Consider the following 16,526-nt stretch of genomic DNA (forward strand, 5'->3'; position numbering starts at 1 on the left):
AAAAGACCTTGACTAGCCAAGGCAATACTGAGAAAAAAGGGCAACACTAGAGGTATCACAATACCTGACTTCAACCTATACTAAGAGCCATAGCAATAAAAACAGCATGGTACTGGCAGAAAAACAGACAAGAAGACCAGTGGAACAGAATAGAAGACCCTGATATAAATCCATGCTGCTACCTGATTTTTGACAAAGGTACCCAAAACATATGATGGAGAAAAGACACCCTCTTCAACAAATGTTGCTGGAAAACTGGATATCTGCATGCAGAAAACTGAAACTAGATCCATGCCTGTCACCCTGTACAAGTATCACCTCAAAGTGGACTAAGGACTTTAATATAAAACCTGAAACTTTGAAGCTAGTGCAGGAAAGAGCAGGGAACACACTGGAATTAATAGGCATAGACAATGACATCCTAAGTAGAACTCAAATGACTCAGCAACTAAAAGAAAGGATTGACAAATGGGATTACATAAAATTAAAAAGATTCTGCACAACAAAAGAAATGGTCATCAGATTGAAGAGGCTGCCCACAGAAGAGGAGAAAGTCTTTGCCAGTTATACATCTGGCAGGGGAATATAAACACAGTTCAAAAAAACTAAACTCCCAAAAAATCAATGCCCCAATGAAGAAATGGGCAAATAAACTAATAGAACTTTTTCAAAGGAAAAAGTCCAAATGGCCCAAAAACACATGAAGAAATGCTCAACATCCCTGACTATAAAGGAAATGCAAATCAAAAACCATGTTAAGATTCTGCCTCACTCCTGTTAGAATGGCTACCATCAAGAACACAAACAATAACAAATGTTGGCGAGGATGTGGGGAAAAAGGAATCCTCACACGATGTTGGTGGAGATGTAAACTAGTGCAGCCACTATGGAAAACAGTATGGTGGCTCCTCAAAAAACTAAAAATAGGACTGTCATATGATCCAGCAATTCCATTCCTAGGGATATATCCAAAGGAATATAAGACAAGTTACAATAAAGATCTGCACGCCCATGTTTATTGCAGCACTATTCACAATAGCCAAGCTATGAAAACAGCCCAGATGCCCCACTACTGACGAATGGATTAAGAAAATGTTATATTTATATACCATAGTATTTTATTCAGCCACAAAGAAGAATGAAATTTTGTCGTTTGCCAGTAAATGGATGGAACTGGAAAACATCGTCTTAAGTGAGGTTAGTCAGGTTCAGAAAGACAAAGGCTGAATATTCTCTCTCATATGTGGAATTTAGGCCCAATACAAATACAAGCAGTATTATAGAGAGAGAGAAATATATATAGAATATGTACCCAAAAGTGGGACTGATAGAGGAGACCAAGGGAGGAGGAAAAGAAGGAAAGAAAAAGAGTGAATAATGAAGCATATTACACTGTGTAGAACAAGACGCAACGAAAGACACTGAAAACTGTTAAACAACACAGGATAGAGGGAAAGGGCAAGAAGTGCAGTGAAGGGAGTTTACATCTACTTAAGCACAATGCAGGTACAGATATAATGCCAAGGCAAAAATCCCACTGAATAACAAACAGACATCTGAACAATGAAGGACAAGAATGAAAAATAGGCCATGCTAAGGGGAGGGCATTAACGGGAGAGGGAGGGTAAAAGAAGAAAGTTAAGAAGGTGAATATGGTTGATGTATTTTCTATACAAGAATGAATGTGGAATTTTTAAACCTGTCGAACCCACCATCAGAAGCAGACTAAAGTAGAAAGGAAAAAAATGGAGGGGATGAACCAATTCAGGAAATAATACATATGTACATGGAAATATCATAATGAAACGCTCTGCCTTTTTTCAAAAATGGAGGACAGGACAGTAAAACAGGTCCTGTTTGGGGGTTGACACCAGTGGGAGGGGAGGAGCTAAGGAGAGGGTGTAGAGGGTGAATGTGGTGGAAATATTCTGTACTCATGTGTGAAAAAGGAAAAACGAGACCAGCTGAAACTATTCCAGGAATCGGGGAAAGGGGATAAAAGAGATTGATGGAGGAGGTGAGTTCAACTGTGAAATACTGTAAGCACTTTTGCAAGTGTCACAGTGCACCACCAGTACAACAATAAGATGATAACAAAAATAAGTAAATTGAAAAAGGAGGAGGAGGAGGAGAAAGCAGGAAGCCAGGGTATGAGTATGGAGTGAGAGAGAAATAGGAAAGGAGGTTAGAGACAACAGGGTGTATGGCACCAATTGTTAGAGCCTTGACGTCATCAAAGTACATTGAGTAGATGAGAAACTCTTTGGTGTTTTTTGCGGGGGGGGGGGGGGTCAGTGTGACACAATCTTTTTTTTTGGAGATGGGTTCTCATTGTGTTGCCCAAGCTGGTCTGGAATTCATGGGATCAAGTGATTGTCCTTCCTCAGTCTCCCAGGTAGCTGGGGCTACTGAATTATTTTTTTTAAAGGAAATTGATGTCTGATATCATGAGAATAACCCTAGAAGGAGGCAGGGTAGAAGGGAGCTCACAGCAGAGGCCTTTAAAGTGACCCAGGCGAATGCTGTCTGGAGCTTGGTTTTGAAAGGGATTACAGTGACTCAGTTGTAGATGTATCTTGAAGAGAGTCAATAGGGTTTCCATGATGGATCATAGTTTTGATTCCAAGATTTGAGGCCTGAGCAAGTGTAAGGATAGTTTTGGCGTTAATCATGGCAGGTGAGACTTGGGGGCGGGGGAGAACAAGGCTGAGGGGAAACTGCAGGGCTCGGTTGGGGACTAATAACTTTGTCCATTTGACATCCAAGTGGAGACACTGACACACAGAATAGCAAGCATGGAGTTCGAGAATTCTGGAAGGAGCAACCAATGTTGCATCTGCCACAAACATTGGTCCCAAGATGGAGAGAGTAGAGCTTTTCTCTTCAAGACCCTGTGTGTGTGTGTGTGTGTGTGTGTGTGTGCACGCGTGCACCTGTCATAACTGTCAGCCCTCCATGCACAAAGCAAGAAGCAGATGGTTGCCAGCCAACATTCAGGCTCTAGATGTATCCCAGGACAGCTGGGAGAGATGAGTGCCTGCTGGGCAGGGCTTCTGCTGCCCTAAAGACAGCAAAGAACATGTGTCCTTCACTCCAAAGATGCCACATGCTTCTCCCTGAGGCTCTGCCAGCTCCAGGAGGACACTCAGGGCAAGCGTTGTAGACTGGCTAGCAGAGCTCAGGGTCTTTGTGTTTCAGAATTCACAAGACTGTAGGATGGGGCCTCACCCAAAGACTCTTGACTTTGGGTCTCTCAGCACCCAGAAGCCAGCTTTCTCTCTCTTCACTTCGTGGTGTCCCCCAGCCCCCTCTAAGCCTGGGTTCTAGGAATTTGTTCTCCAGTGCTTGGTTTGGGGTCCATGTTTCAACAATACTCCCAGGACCCAGTGACTCCTCTGGGCCTGTGTAGGCCCCATCCAGTTGCCTAACTCTTCTAAAGGTGTTGTCACTGTCCCCATGTTGGATTTAGACCTGGGGCCTGAGACACTGGGATAGGAACAGAGGATGACCAACTGGCAAGTTAGACTTGAAGATTTAGACTGAGTCCTCAACTGATTCTCAGTCCAAAGTAGTCACCTGCTAGTCCTTTTAATGGCCCTGCATGGGGCTGTTGATTCTGAAGGGGAGAAAACTGCTGGGCCTACTGCCTCTGGCCTCAGCCAGGAATGTGGAAGGCAAGCATTTGGTTGAGGAGGAGAGAATTTGCCTGGAGCACCTGTGGCCTTACAGGAGAGGATGTGCACCTCTGAGGGACAGAGACCCCTCCTATAGTAGCCACAGCTGCTGATCAGCAGGTGAGAGACCAGCATGATGAGAGTAAGGGTTTTAAGCAAAACCAGGGGTCTCCTGGCATCTCGTGTCACTCCATCAAATATCCACTGTCCACTGGATCCTAAAGAATGGTTTCTCCCCAGGATGTAGCACTGGGATGAGACACACCGAGTTCAGCTCTTGGCTTTGCTGCTTAACAGCTGTGTGAACTTGGGCAAATAAACAACTTCTCTGTGCCTCAGACTCCTCATCTGCAATATGGGAATACGCACACCTGTCTGAAAGGACACCTTTGTTGGAAATAAACATAGGCACATGGAGAGCCATCAGTAACTGCTCCTGCCCCTGCCTCATCTTCCACCTGTGGCTTCTCCTCCATGACCTTCAGGATGGGTGACTTGACGAATCTATGGAGACAGTGAAATGACAGAGAAGAGGGAGGTGATGTTCACTGAGGCAAAATGAGGTAATGGTGACTCCTGATGCCCACTTTGCAGTAGCGTGAGGTCCTGTCAGATCAGCATGCTCCTTCTGTCCTCCCCCAGTGTCCTCTAGGGTCCAAAGTTGTGCCTCACATGAGCAAAACGCCCAGCCCAGCCACACAGTCCTCCTGGGTTAGCTATTCTGTGGTTCTACCTTTGGGCCACCAATATCTACAGCTTCCAGAGTTTCTGGAAAATGCCTTGCTGCAGCCACCTGTGGTGGGCTGCCAAGGGTGATCTTCCAGCCAGTGGTGGCCGGGGTTCAGGTTCTACCTGCCTCACATCTCCTGGTCCAACTGCGCCATGTCTCAGCCCGTCCCCATGTCCTGGGCTCTGGCCTCTCCACTTCCTAGTTGCTACTGATGTTTCCAAGATGGACCCAAATTAGCTTACTGTCCTCCAAAAAGCCAGTATGGTGAAATAAACTGAAGACAGCTTGTCCATATGTGCTGGGTAGGGCAGAGTCCTTTCCATATTACCCGTAGTGGTAACCTACCACTCAGGACCACACGTGCACACTTGGGGAGAGCTGTCATCATGGCTTGACCCAGATCCCTGGAAGGGGCTGTTTCCCAGTGCTGAGGTGCTGTATGAGGGAACACGGCTCCTGGCTGAGGGGCCAGCTGGCCAGAGCTTTCCCCAGGTGTCGCTAGTCATCTCCTCAAGTCACACTTGGCTTCTCCCACAGCAACTTCTGCCCTAAAAAAAATGAAGCAACAAGAAGCTGCCACCTGGAAGTTGAGAGGCGCTGATAAATTCAAAGGCAGTGTGGCGGGGAGGCAGCTCCTGAGTGCTCCACATTTGAATAAAGGCTCTTTGTGAAAGCCACACACACACACACACAAAGCAGGTAAAGCTGAGGCTTGAGGCTGTGCTGGCTCACAAAGGAGGAAAGAAAACCAGTCTCTAGAGTTGCTCGATTTTTTTTTTTAACTTACCTCATAAAGTTGAGAGGATTGAAAGCGTGCAGAGAAAGGCCTGCCATCCTGTACGCTGCGCCGTCATCCCAGGACAAATATTTTTGCCTAATTAGTAATAGCCACCCCTCCACGCAACTGGCTGCACCCTTGGTGGGGTGCTGCAGTCTGTCCTGTCTCACAGGCACCTCATCAGCACCCTTGGTGCTGCCACCGCACCCTTCTTCCTCCATCTGGAGCTATCACTAGGTGTCAGTCAAAGGCAAACTCACAAACTCCATGCATTCATTCTTTCCACCAAGAAAATGCCTTTCCCGCCTTGCCCTCCCTGTCTAAAGGAGTTCTAAATGAGCCCAGCCTCCACAACTCCTTGCGGTTTTCACAGCATCTGCTGTTTTGCGTTCCGGACCCTTATCACAACTGCAGGTGTATGTTATCCCTTTCACACCACTTCTCTCCCACCCTCTGCCCTTCCTGTCCCTGTCATCACTGGCACCCTAGAGCTCTCGTCATCCAGCTGGAGGCTTGGCACCTGGTCTCTGCCTCTTCAGGTCCTGCCTTCATGCTGCATGCTTTTATCCTCCACACAGGTGGCCCACTGGCCACTAGGCCTTCTCACCTCTGGATGCTTTCTTTCCCAGGCACCTCAGCAGCCACCTCCTGCTGCTCAGCCCGGACCAGTGGTTGCTGAATCCACTCCTCCTACAAAAACAGGAGCTGTTGCAGCTCCTTCCGCCTCCTAGATCTGACCATTCATGTGTTAGGACCCTTGCTACCCCAACCGGCCCTTGACTTGCTGGATTAGCCACTCTCCTCTTCGAGTCTTCTTTGTGGAGCTTACATTCTATGGCCTATCAGTTCAGGAGCACCCCTCTGACACCCTAACTTTCCAAGCCTGTTTTCTCATGCTTATTTGGGAATACAGCCATCACTATGTTGGTCATCTTTCCCTTGCTGTGATAACATACTTGAGATAGACAACTTATATGGAGGAAAGTTTGATTTTGGCTCATGACTTCAGAGATTTTAATCCATGATTGCTTGTCCTCATTGCTTTGGGCCTATGGCAAGGCTGAATGTTGTGGAAGACAGGGGCATGTGGTGGAGCAAAGCTGCTTACCTCTTGGCAGCCAGGAAGTGAAGAAAGAAAGGAGAGGCCAAGGTTCCAATATCCACTTCAAGGATACACCCCAGGGACCTCACTTCCTTCTACTATGCCCCACCTCCTAAAAGTTGCACCATCTCACTGGCTGGGGACCAATCCCTTAGCACATGGTCTTTGGGGGACAGGTAAGATCCGAATCACGACATCCTTAGCCTATACCTCAGTAGCTGAGTTCTGCTGGGGAAAGACCCAATTCAAGGATCACTGCTATCTGTATGAATCAGTGTTTGCTAAGCTGAAGTAACCTTCAACAGTGCCTTGCAACACAACCCCATTTTGTTCCTGGACTCACTTTCCACACAACTGTTTCAGCAGGTGGTCACAAAGTCCATGAACCCTTTCCTCTGCTCAGGTAATTATTCCTGACAGTTCAGATCCTTCCTGGGCAGCAAGGTTCCTCAGGGAAGACAAGCACTTGGCCAAGCACACTCTACTGGGCTTGTTATCTCATGTTGCCCTTTAGTTGGTCTCACCTGCTTGGATCCTAAAGCATAACGGTTTCTAGCCCAGGTCAGGTACTTCAGATCTTAGCCTCCTGCTGTGCCACAGCTGGCTCTCACTTCATGGTGACTCTGCCTTGGAATCAGATGTTGGCAGATGAACATTCTGGGCTTCCTTTCCCTGTGGTGATTAGTTCTTCCTTGGGGGCCCGACATAATTCTTGCCACAGGCCTAAATATGAACTACATACATCCATCTGCAAGGCTTGAAACAGGGATGCTGTACTTTTTGTGTAATGGGTCAGACAGTAAATGCCTGATTGGGCCATTTGGTCTCTATTCCAACTATTCAACTCTGCTCTCATGGCTGGAAAGCAGGCTTAGATATAGAAAATATATTAACAAATGAGCATGGCTATGGTCCCATAAAACTTTATTTATGAACACTGAAATTTGAATTTCATATAATTTTCACATCACAAAATATCCTTCTTTTATTTTTTTTCTACCATGTAAGGTAGACAGCTGTTCTTAGTTCAGGGGCTACATAAAGACAGGAGGCAGCCAGATTTGGTCCTTGGGCTATAATATGATCACTCTTGCACTCATTTGTTGAAGTTTAAAAGGAAAAAATGTGGATCTGGGGACTCCAGTAATCTGTCTCCCACCCAGTAAGCAGTAGGACTAGCAGAATGTTCTGCAGTAACCACTTAGTGCTCTGGAGTCTACTGAAACTCACACTCCTGGTGGAGGGCTTAGACAGTAAATTGCAGTTACCCTTAGTCAATTTTAGCTCAACACAGTAGTAGCTACCCAGCTCTGAACCCTCATCCACATGGTAGGCAGCTGTGGTACACTTATGCAGGAAACATCTGCACACAGTTTGTGGGAGCCAGGGTGGGGAAAAAAAGGCCCCTGTCCTCCAAATCAAGGCTCTGTATCCAGATTGCTGCTTCTGACCAGAGAGGTGCACATTGGCCTTTGCTGTTTCACTTTTTCCAATTTAAAGGCAGGGGGGTGTTCTTTTCCTCCTTAATTTTTCTTTTTCCCCTTCTGGACATCCAAAAACAAGTGCATATACAGGGAAAATTAGAAAGTGACCATGTATGCCCAGGGAAGAATTAGAAAAGAACTGAGAAGTCCACAACTCTACAGGTCAGTCTGATTTTTGGCACAGAGAGAGCCTACAATAATCGTCACACACACACACACACACACACACACACACACACACAGACCAGGAGGGCTAGGAGTGTAGCTCAATGGTAGAGTGGTTGCCGAGCACACCTGAGGCCCTGGGTTTCATCCTTAGTTCGATCCCCAGCACCAAAAAATAAAATAAAATAAAAATACCAGCAAACCCCAGGGGAAAAGGAAGCTCTGGCTACCACATTATTAGATTCAAATGTCCACTTTTCAACAAAAGTTACAAGGCATACTAAGAAAATAGAAATTATGGGCCAAAGGGGAAAAAAAGAAGAAAACGAAAAATCAGAAACTGGCTCTGAAAAAGACCTGATGGCAGATATCCCAGACAAAGATGCTTACAGGATTAAATAAAGTTGTGGAAAAAGTTTTTAAAACTGTATCAGCAAAGTAGAAATATCTATAAAGATACAGAAAACTGAAAAGGAAACCAGAAATATTCTGGAGCTGAAAAATACAATAACTGAAATGAAAAAAAATTCACTAGCGAGACTCAAAATCAGGTTTAAGCAGGCAACTAAAGAATGAGAGAACCTGAAAATAGGACTATGGAGTTTACCCTGAGTAACAAATAGAAACAATGAAAGAAATTTGAACTTAGCCAGAGGCGTCTGTGGAGCACAGACCAACATTCACATTGTGGGACTCGGGAAGGAAACAAGAGAAAGGTGCAAAGATGATATTTGAAGAAGTAATGACTTAAAGCCTCTCAGATTTGATGAATAGAAACATCCAAGAAGTTCAGAAAACTCCAAGTTAGATTAACTCAAAGAGATCTACACTGAGACACGTTACAATCAAACTTTTGAAAGATAAAGACAATATGAAAGCAGCAAAAGACATGACTCAGCACATACATGAGATCCTTAATAAGATTATCAGCAGATTTCTTATCAGAAACTGAAGGTCAAAAGGCAGTTACCCAATCTATTCAAAGTATGTAAAGAAAAAAAAACAAACCTGTCAACCAAGAATCCTATCCCCAGCAAAACTGTCTTTCAGAGTAAGAGACAAATTAAAACATTCCCAGATGCACAAAAGCTGAAGGAGTTTGTTATCACTTGCCTTGCTCTGCATGAGATCCTTGAAGGAATCCTACAAGATGAAGTAAGAAGTATATCAGACAATAACTCAAAGTCATGAAGAATCAGAAACCCCAATAGAGGCAAATGTGTGCAATTATAGAAGCTAGACTGTCTAACAATTTGTAACTTTACTTTTTGTACTGTACATGATTTAAGAGACTACTACATTTTTAAAAAACAATTATTAGTTTAAAATCTAGTATTGCTGTACCTGCAGTTTGTAAATCCACATTTGGTTCTTATACAATTTAAGAGATTAATAAATTTAAAAGATTTAGTAGCCTATGTTTTGGCATACAATGTCTAAAGATATAATTTGTAATAACAACTGGAGATGGAGTTGCAAAGGAGCAGTTTTTGAATGTTGCTGAAGTTAAACTTGTATGAATTCAAATTAGAATTTTATAACTGTAGGATATTAAATATAAATCCCATAGTAACCACAAAGAAAATAGCTATAGAATATACACACAAGAACATCAGTCTTACCAAAAAAAAAAAAAATAGAAGAGTATATGCACAAAATGAAATGAGAATGGAATTTAAACATGCTGTCAAAAAATCAACTTAACACAAAAGAAGGCGTTAAGAAATGAGAGACCAAAAAAGCTATGAGGAAAAAATAAGCTATGAGGCATATAAAAACCAGATAGCAACATGGAAGAAGTAAATTCCTTCTTATTAGTAATCACTTTAAATGTAAATAGATTAGACTTCTCAGCTAAAAGACAGAACTTCACAAAATAGATTTTAAAGCCAAAAGAAAACCATGATCCAAGACATGATGCCTGCAAGAAACTCACTTTAGATACCAATAGATTGAAAGTGAAAGGATGGATAAAGATATTCCATGAAAACTGTAGACAAAGGAGAGCAGATGTACTACACAATAAACTTGAAATCAGAAATGGTTACAAGAGGCAAAAGGACATTATCTATTACAAAGTTCAATGAATGCAGAAAGAAGACAAAACAATTATAAACATTTCTATATCTAATGATAGACCACCAAAATCTATGCAGCAAAAATGAACATAACTGAGGGAAGTAATAGATCTTTCTACATAGTAGTTTGAAACTTCAATAGCCTACTCTCAGTAATGGACAGAACAATCACACAAGATAATTAAAGAAAAAAAGAATGTAAACAACATAATAAACCAACCATGTACAGAACGTACATGACATATATAGAACAGTCTGCCCAATAAGAACAGCATACATGTTCTTCTCAAGTGAAAAGAAGAGGCAATTCTATGAGGTCAACATGACCCTGACACCAAATCCAAACAGAAAACACTGCAACAATACTACTGACCAATGACCCTTACAAACATCTATGTTGAAGGTTTTTCCTTCAAAAACAGCAAGCAGCAAATGAAATTCAGCAGCATATTAAAAGCTTGATATACCATAACCAAATGAGATTTATTTTTAGAATGCAAGAACAGTTCAACATTGATACTTAATACAATGTGATACACAATAATAGAATGAAGAAAAAAAAACTTCATGGTCATCTCAATTGATGCAAAAAAAATTTGACAAAGTTCAACACCCTTTCATGATAAAAATATTCAATAAACTATAAATTAAAGGAAACTACCTCAACAACAAAAGCCACGTATGAAAGCATATAGCAAACATCATACTTACTGGTGAAAATCTGAAAGCTTTTTCTCTGAGATCAGGGACATGGCAAGGATGTCTGGTTTAACTACTTCTATTCAACATAGCACTTGAAGTTGTAGCCAGAGCAATTAAACAAGAAAGAGAAATGTAAGAAGCATGGAAATTGGGAAGAAAGAAGTAAAATCCTTTTTATTCACAGATGATATGGGTTTTTTTTTTTTTTTTGAGGTACTGGGGCTTGAATTCAGGCCTACACCTTGAGCCACTCCACCAGCCCTTTTTTGCAAAGGGTTTTTGTTGAGACAGTGTCTCACAGAACTATTTGCCTGGGCTGGCTTTGAACCACAATCTTCCTGACCTCTACTCTCTACCTCCTGAGTAGCTAGGATTATAGGCATGAGCCACTGGCACCTGGCCGATGATACGGCTTTATATGTAGAAATTCTAAAGATTTCATAGACACACAAAGAGGTCAAAAACATGTACAATGAAAACTATAAGGCTTTGCTGAATGAAACCAAAGAAGATGTAAGTGGAAACACACTTATGTTCATGGATTGGAAAACAGTATTGTTTAGATTTCAATAATATCCAATGTGATCTATACATTCAATGCATTTCCTATCAAAACCACCAGGATTTTTTTTGTAGAACTAGAAAAATCCATTATAAAATTCATGTGATATGTGAATGTATTCCAAATAGCCAAACCAAGTTTGAAAAAGAAGAGCAAAGCTGAGGGGCTCACACTTCCTGAATCAGAACTTACCACAAAGCTGCAATAATCAAAGCAGTGTGGTACTGGCATAGACAGACATATGGACCAATGGAATCAAATAGACCAGAAATAGACTCTTATATACATGGTTAAATGATTTTTGACCATCCAATGGGGAAAAGACAGTCTTCTCAACAATGATGCTAGGAAAACTGGATATCCACATGTAAAAGTATGAAGTCAGACCTTACCTAACACCATATATAAAAATGAACTCAAAATGGATGAAAGACCTGAATGTAAACTTAAAACTATAAAACTATTAGAAAAAAATATAAAACAAAAGCTTCATGACACTGGATTTGACAATAACTTCTTGGACATGACACCAAATACACAGGTAACAATAATGACATCAAAAATATAGACAAATTGCACTACATGAAACTTTTTTTTCATTTTTTTATTATTGTTGTGCTGGGGGTACATTGTGACAGACACTGTCAATAGAGCAAAAAGATGACCTATATAATGAAAGAAAATACAGATATCCAGAGTATATAGAGAACATGTAAAACTCAGTAACAAAAATTAACCCTGTTCAAAAATGACAAAGGATTTGAATAAGCATTTATCCAAAGAGTATATATAAGTGGCTACTAGGCACATGAAAAGATGTTCATCACTAATCATTAGGGAAATGCAAATCAAAACTACAATGATATACTACTTCATACCTATTAGTGGCTACTAAAAAAAAAAAACAACCCAAAAAAACAAATGTTGGTGAGGATGTGGAGAAATTGGAACCCTTGTGCACTGTTGCTGCGAGTATAAAATGGTTCAGTTACTATGGGAAACAGTTATTCATCAAAAGATTAAAAATAGAATTACCATTGATCCAGTAATTCCACTTTTGGGTAGTACCCCAAAAGAATCGAAAGCAGGGTCTCAAATAGATTATTTGTACATGTTCATGGCAGCACTATTCCCAATAGCTAAAACATGGGAGAAACTCAAGTGTCCACTGAGAGATGAATGGCTAAGCAAAATGTGACAGAAAGGCTGACTCTCCAAAATAGAGTTTATTTGGGAATAGCAAGGGATTTGCGATCTGGATACACATGCTCTGGCAGACCATATGCGCTCCCAAAGGTGTTGAGGCAAAGGGAAGTTTTTAAAGGCAACAGCAGAAGTCTGCATAAGCTGTTTGGCAACAAAGACCCTCGGTGACAGGAGCAGTGGCATTTGTTCACTGGTGGTCCTATTACTATGAGACAGTCTTCACAGAAGCACCTTAATTGGAAAGCTCTGGTTGGGAAATTTCTTCATGGCTGTTCTTGTTGCAAGCACATGTTCACGAGGTCCCTTCCTTTTTTGGCCTCCAGCTACATTTATTAAGGTTTGACATAATTGCTTCCATTATGGTGGACAACTTTCACACATACAACAGAGGAAGTCCTGACACATGCTACATGGATGAACTTAAGAGGACATTGTGCTAAGTAAAAATAAGCATTCACAAAAAGACAAATACTGTGTGGTTCCATTTACATGAGGTATTTCGAGTTGTCAAAGTCATAGAGACAGAATGTAGAATGGTAGTTGCCAGGGGCCAGGCAGATAGAGGATTCCTGTTTAATGAGTATAGAGTTTCAGTTTTCATCTTTTTAAGATGGCAAGAGTTATGGAGATGGATTGTGGTGACAGTCACACAACATTATGAATGTGTTCCATATCACTCAACTGTACACTCAAGAGTAGTTACAATAAATTCTATGTTTATGTATTTTTCTGTAATAAAAAATGTAAAGGGAAAGAGGTCGGACTGTTGACTCTGCCCCCACTCCTGGGTGTGCACAGGACAAGAATGATGCAGAGAAGCGTCTAAGAAGAAGGCTCCCTGATTCTTCTAGGCACAGACTGTCTTATCCTCACACCTATAAATGGAATTACCACCTTCCCCAGTCCTTGCTCTCTCTGGGGCCATTATAGGGTTCTTTGATATACACCCAGATTCCTCCTCTCTGGTTCCCCAACCTGAGTTTGTATGACAGACCCCACCTGAAACTTTGCCAAATTCAAGTTGGAGTTAAATAAACCACCAGTCTTTAAACTGGGGCACAGAAATCCCAGGGGGACTTCCAGAAGAGGGCACCTGGCACAGGAGATTTAAAAGGAATTGATTTCTACATCTCCCACTCCCCAAGAGCTCTTCCTAAACTCCAGCCTACTTGGGCTGAAACCCTTTTTCCCATTGACTCTACTTAATTCACCCACTAAAATCAAGGCATAGTTTTTGCAAAGTAAAATATATCTCAAAGAAATATAAAAGTGCTTAATGAGAAACATTCTTATAAAAATAATACATTTGGATAAAATTCTGTGGGGATTAATTATATGTAAGTAAAAGATTATAATAACAAAAATATAAGATGTATGATTACTTTAAACAATCTCATTAATTTTGGAAGAATAAATTAGGACAGGTTTTTATTCACTGTGTGTGTGTGTGTGTGCGCGCATGTCTGTCTGTTTGTGGTGGTAAGGATCTAACCCAGGGCTAGGAAGGTACTTTTCCACTGAGTTACATCCCTACCCAATCTACTTTTTTTATAAAAACATATTATTGTCACGAACTAAGCTAAACCAACTTAATCATATACACCAGTCAGATAATTTTTAGTAGCTACCAAAGATATCAAGTAACTGAAACCTAGTTACTCCACCATAACCTCACCAACAGCACAAGTGACCATCTCAAACATGTCATGTCCTGTCCTTTAAACACACAGAGCTCTATTAAACATTTTCTTAACAAAGAGATACAAAGAAGTTAATAAACTTCTCTCACTTCTCTTAACACTCCTGGTGCATTAGACCATTAGACACATCTCTCTGTCCCTTTCTTCCTCCGACCCCAGTGAAAGTCCATTATTAACATTCCTCTAGCAGAAGCATCTGTGGTAATAACCTAGAGACTGGGACCATGTCAGCTAACTTCCTCATTGATGTCCCAGCTCACCTGGGTGACACTTTAACCTAAGTAACATACACACAGCATCACAGACTGCAGAATTTTAAATTATGGACACTTAACAGGGGTGTCAAATCATTGGTGGATGTCTACACCTTTGGGCATCATTAAAAGTGATGTACACTTTATAGTGAAATGTGAACAACATGCCATAAATATAATCCTATTTGAATTTATGATTAAAATTTTACATGCCAACTTTAAAATGCGCAAAGGGCTATATAAATTTTTTAAAATTATTTTAATGGTCACGTAAAAAGTTGCAAACCCACTCAGTAGGGTTTCCTCTGTGGGTGATGTCTCCTTGGCCTTTATGTATTTTTTTGTCCAGCTGATTCCCAGAGCACGGGGAGCTCTGTGTCCCAAGGATTTAGTGGCACAGCCTTCTCAACACAGCTGAGTTCCCAAGACAGCTTCTCCTGGGCCTTCTGATCTTAAAATTTCTACAGCCAAGAGTTGCTTCTTGGGTGACTTTTCTGGAACAAAGATCTGCTTCTAGGTGAGTCACTGGTTGCCAGATGCCCTTAGGAGTTGAGAGCTTGGGGCAGTGTGGGGCTGTCTACATGTTTCTGTGGCCCAGGAAAATTGAGTAAAGTGCCAGACCCTCGCAAGCAACCCCATAGTCAGCTCCATTAATTCTGTATACATGGGTCTCTGGCTGCGGGAAGTCTGTGTCCACAAGCTCCCCCATGTGTCTGGGGAATGTAGCTGGCTGAGCTAGGAGACTTGACCAGATAGGACATATAATGGCTTAGGCTAAGAACACATTCTGCTGATAGGCTGCATATGTGTTCATCGGTTCTGTTATCTCACTGATTTAGAAACAGAAAAACAAAATCAGCTCATGTTTCTGGTATTTCTGCCTAGTCAACTGTTCAGTTATGTCACTAAGTAGGACTGAAAAATGGAAAAAAGCATCTTGGGAACAATTGTACAACTTCACAGACCATTAGCAAACCTGACATCCCATTACAAATCCTGGAGTTGTGTTATGTGTTTTATCTTCATCTAATCTTTGACTACCATTTAAAAGAATGTATTCCCACTGCCTTACCTTTTTTGTTATTAGACTCAAGAATTGAAAGGTATCAAGGAAAAGGGTTCATTTAAGACACAGACCAATGTAAAAACAGTAAAATAAAATGTTAAGAAAAATAAAACACAAACCATAAAAGAATTAAGTACACATATAGCCACTATAAAAGAAAACAGATGTGCCTATGAGGTGGGTTCTCTTGTCAAGTAAATTTTTAGAGATGCAGTAAACTGAACATTAGGTCATCCCCAGCTAGTCATGCCTCTGCTAATCTGCAAGGCTTCCTGGCATTGCTTATAGAAATAATTACTAAGGATATTCACAAAATGAATGTATCTGTATGTCTGTATAATTTAGCACTTTAGAACCAAATTTATGTTTGGCACTAAACATAGAAGGCAAGCTAAAGTATTCTCATAGTCAAATTGGGAATGATGACACAACAGCAATGCTCCTTACTGCAAGTTTAAAGAGTTTCAGAAAATACGAAAGGCAGGCTTTGAAACCATCTCCATGCCAGTTTTCATGGCTCCCTTAAGCATATTTCAAATGGACAGTGTGACCAGAATCCCCAAACTGCAGTTACTGTTTGAAGTAAGGTGACCTTTAAGCTTCTTGATGATTGCCTGTGTTCATTAGAATCACAATTTCATCCTTGCCCAATTTATAGTTACTCATACGAAAAATCAGAAGTTGACATGTCCATTTTTTTTTTTTTACTGGGGTTTGAACTCAGGGCCTACACTTGGAACCCTTTTTTGTGATGGGTTTTTTTTGATAGGGTCTCTTGATCCTCCTGATCTCTGCCTCCCGAGTAGTTAGGATTACAGACGTGGGCCACTGGTGCCCAGCTTCCCAGGATTTTTAATAGCAAAGTAGATAATAGCTAGGAAATTTATTGAACCCATATAAAATATGCATGCCTTGGAATGTTTGACAGGCTATATAACTTTTGGTTAACTACTGAACTCAAAAGTAATTATATTTTAAAATTCCCACATCTTTATTGCCTAAAGACTTCAAGAAGCACATAGACT

Source organism: Castor canadensis, chromosome 6, assembly GCF_047511655.1.
Source record: "Castor canadensis chromosome 6, mCasCan1.hap1v2, whole genome shotgun sequence".
Lineage (NCBI taxonomy): Eukaryota > Metazoa > Chordata > Mammalia > Rodentia > Castoridae > Castor > Castor canadensis.